The sequence below is a fragment of the Mandrillus leucophaeus genome, unplaced genomic scaffold (genome assembly GCF_000951045.1).
Source record: "Mandrillus leucophaeus isolate KB7577 unplaced genomic scaffold, Mleu.le_1.0 Scaffold253, whole genome shotgun sequence".
In the NCBI taxonomy this organism is placed as follows: Eukaryota; Metazoa; Chordata; class Mammalia; order Primates; family Cercopithecidae; genus Mandrillus; species Mandrillus leucophaeus.
In genome coordinates this window covers 758,244-762,472 of record NW_012102621.1, presented here as the reverse complement: position 1 = coordinate 762,472, position 4,229 = coordinate 758,244, and the positions used below count along the sequence as shown (strand labels likewise).

Below are 4,229 nucleotides of genomic sequence, written 5' to 3'. Positions count from 1 at the left end.
TCATGACCTCAGATGACCTAAATATCCAAGCACAAGGGTTTTTTCTCTTCCACAAGCAAATGAATGTATCCAGGAATACTTTAAAGTAGTGCTTCCCAAAGTGACGCCCTGGACCAGGAAGCAGCATCACCTGGGAGGTTAGAAAGGCAGCCCCACGGACCCAGCCCAGACTAACTGAATCAGCCTGCATTTTCATGAAACCTGCAGGTGCCACCCAGCCACCACCAAGGCTTACCTGACATAACGCAGGTGCCAGCCCCTCACAGGCCAGGAAGAGCCTCTGTTGCCCACCCTCATTCTGTGGAGGGCAGCAGGCACCAGGCACACGAGGTGAGCCGGGATGGAGGAACTGGGGGAAGCCCAGGTCGTCCCTGGAGCCAGAACGTGTCTCGGAGACACTGCCATTGAATTGTTCAGAAACAAGTTTTCAGACACCCACAGCTGTAGCTAAACCACTTTAGAGAGAGATACTGTATCCCCGTGGGGCTTAGGTTAATCAGGCACCATCAGGAAGGGAGAGAGGAAGTAAAAAGGCATTCAGCCTTCTAAGACCCTCAGGAGGTCTTTTGGAAAATCTGATAACGGCCGGGCACAGTGGCTCATGCCTGTAATCCCCGCACTTTGGGAGGCTGAGTCAGGTGGGTCACGAGGTCAGGAGCTCGAGACCAGCCTAACATGGCGAAACCCCATCTCTACTAAAAATACAAAAATTAGCCAGGTGTGGTGGCAGGCGCCTGTAATCTCAGCTACTCAGGAGGCTGAGGCAGGAGAATCGCTTGAACCCAGGAGGCAGAGGTTGCAGTGAGCCGAGATTGCACCACTGCACTCCAGCCTGGGCGACAGAGCGAGACCATGTCTCAAAACAAAAACAAAAACCCTGATAAATTGTGACATCCCTTTTCCAGGAAAACTACATATGCACTTTATATATACTTTTGGGGAATTCACACATTTCCTGGGCTTGAGTGCATGGGCTCAGGTTAAGAAATTTTTGAGACAGTCTCACTCTGTCTCGGCTCACTGCAACCTCTACTTCCTAGGTTCAAGCGATTCTCTTGCCTCAGCCTCCGGAGCAGCTGGGACTATAGGCGTATGCCAACACGCCCAGCTAACTTTTTGTATTTTAGAAGAGACTGGGTTTCACCATGTTGCCCAGGCTGGTCTCGAACTCCTGAGCTCAGTCTACCCAACTCGGCCTCCCAAAGTTCTAGGATTACAGGCATGAGCCACCACACCCGGCCTAAGAATTTCTACTTTACAGACAGGCACAGGGAAATAGAGGTGCCAGAAAAAGCCAAAAAAGATTAAAGACATATATATGTATAGATATATAGATGATATAGATACAAACAAAATATATATCTAAAATAGAAAAGAGTGCCTAAATTTCAACACAAAGGAAAAGTGGATGCTTATAAATTATTCAGGTCTAGGCAACTAAATTATACAGAAGCAACAAAAAGATGAAAAGTATTCCATCATGGCACTCGGCTTTGTCATCAGATCAATTCTGACATTTCCTCACTTAAAATATCGCCTTTCTAGTCCCTTGAAACCACCGTCTGCTTCAGCCAACGCTGGTTCCTCGCCCTAGCATTTGGGAGGCCTAGGATTGGGTCACAGTTGTGTGCCATCAGGACCTCACCTGGACCACGGACCCTGTCAGAGGACAGGGAATGTTTGCTTAATGTTTTTCACTAAGGGTGAACGATGGCCAATTCCTTATGACTGAGAAATGGAAGGTTTTGGCTAGATCACCAAAAGCCTTGCTGAAAGTTCAGCACTGGGACGTTTGTTAGTACAGTGGTTGGAGGGTTCCCAGAACCACGTGGAAGGGAATAGGACATGTTCGACAATACTTGTCGAGGACATACCTTGTGCAGACGCCAGGGCCAGAACAGACAGCTCCACGCTCCAGGTTATCTGTGATCCAGGGCTCCTCAGGTCTCCGTTTCACCTCCCAGATAAATTGGTTTATCAGCCCAACACCTGCCACCTGTGTGCTCTATTTTAGGGCTCACAGAGGGCCAGAGGGCCCCCTAGGCCCTGAGGATACAAAGGGCATCCCACCTGGCCATCAAGGTACATACGCCCCTTTTTCATGTGCCTGGGACACCTGAGGCTTTCAACTGCCTCCCTTCCCTCGGAAGACAAAGATTTTAAAAGTACCCGTTAAAATCCAATTTCCATTCTACCTGCCAGTTAGTTTTGGATTCAGCCCCCATGGGATTTTCCTTCATTTGCTAATTTCTTTTCATAAGCCTCTGCCACTTCAGCACAGTAATTCCAATAACCCAATAAACAGCCACCCTCCTGCCCCAACAAAAAAAGGGATGGGGACAGTGGAGCCAGTATTATCATCTGCTATTCAGAAGCAATGCTTGGTAGTGCACGTTTTCTGAAAATGTTCTCCAAGTCTTTCTTTTAATTGGGGAGCTACCAGGTGATTTGCACTTAGAGCGCCACAGCACTTCAGGTGCAAGGCCTCAGGGTTCCAGTCCTGATGCCCGGAGGGAAAATTATACCTTTTCTACTCACCTGCCCAAACCTTGACATTTAAAGCATCTCCCCGGTATTTCTCAGCTTCCTATTTGCCTATACACCTGCATGGTAGGCTGTGCACGTTCTTAGTATAGGCCCCTATATACCCTACCGCATCACTGGTACCAGCAGGCAGGGACACACATAGCAGAATGTTCTGTGGGCAAAATACCTCCAGTCAACCTAATGCCCACCTTCCAGCAACAGTTTAAATCAATTGTAGCACAGCCACTCAATGGAAAAGATGTAGCTACTAGAGACTAAGGTAACCCACCCATGCATAATAATCCCATTAATTATAGTATATACTTTAGTACATATGATTTGCTATATTGTGTTAATATTACACAACATATGCATGAATAATAGAAATTGCTATATTTCTCAAACAATGCTATTAGTTGTGGTGATTAAACTGTATTGCCTACCAAGAGCCATTCAATTAACACATCATACATTAATTCATGAAAACTCAAAGTGCAGAGAACAGTAAATCAGTCCGTTTGTGTGGAAATCAAAGGGCATGTCTGAATCTATAAATATGAACGTGCACATTAAACTGTCAGATGCCTTGGGGCTGATTTAGCCGCCGAGTCAGCAGGTCTGGGCGGGAGAGAAGTTGCATTTCTAACAAAATCCCAGGTGCTGCTGCTCGTCTTGGGACCGGGGACACATCCAGGCTAAACAGGTAAATTGGGGGAAGAAGAAACTTTCGGTTTTTTATTTGTTTTTTCTTTTCTTTGAGGCAAGGTCTCCCTCTGTCGCCCAGGCTAGTGTACAGTGGCGCGATCTCGGCTCCCTGCAGCCCCGAACTCCTCGGCTCAAGCGATTCTTCCGCCCTGGCCTCCCAAAGGCGGAAATTCCAGGAGGTTTTATTTTCTAAATCTCACGCCTCCATCCAGCAACCCTGGCTGGGCGTGGGATCCCTGCAAGGCGGCGGTGGACTGCCCGGAGTCGGGTTGATAAGGAAAACTGCCACCATTCCTCGCCTTCCTGGGTGCCTCGCTCTAGAGGGGAAACTGAAGCTCCGAGTCGAGCCTGCCCGAGTCGCCACATCCCTGGCAGGGCTGGGATTCGAACCCGGCCTCTGAGACGCCGGCCGGCGCCCCGCCTGTGGGACCCTCGGGACACCGATCCAGCTGCGCCCCGGCTTCAGAGGTCCCCCAGCCCGTTGCGGGCGACGGAGGACCCCGCGGGCCGCGCCCCCGAGACCCCGACCCCGCCGGCGCGCGCCCGTTGAAGCTTCGCCCCGCCGGCCGCAACGGGGAAGGGGGCGGTGCGCGCTCGTGCCCGCCGGGCGAGCGCACGGGAGCAGCGCCAGGATAGAGGTTCGCGAAGCCGCCATCGTAACGCAGGCGCGGTGGCCAAGTGGTAAGGCGTCGGTCTCGTAAACCGAAGATCACGGGTTCGAACCCCGTCCGTGCCTGTGTGTCCAGCCTTACCCTGTAAGGTGGAGACTTTTTAGGAGTGGTCGACTCCTACCGCATTCTGCGAGTAGATCCTTCCCCTTGGACTGCGGACCTGACCAACTGTTTTCCTTCAAGGGTTTGGGTTCAAGTTCCCCTGCTTCCCTCGCAGAACATAGAAGTCTGGGTGGTCCAGCCTCGGCGCGTCTGGGCCGCAAATCTGGCCAGCCCCGGCGATCGGCTCCGTACACACAGCTATCCCTGGGACGCTTCATCCCCTGG

The 4,229-nt window shown here is 51.0% G+C and overlaps 1 non-coding gene across 1 annotated transcript; it reads left to right on the top strand.

Moving 5' to 3' along the window:
* Window positions 1–3,895: 3,895 nt before the first annotated feature.
* On the top strand, window positions 3,896–3,967 carry TRNAT-CGU. Its single transcript has one exon. It is a non-coding gene; the product is annotated as a tRNA-Thr (tRNA).
* The last annotated feature ends 262 nt before the right edge of the window (window positions 3,968–4,229 follow it).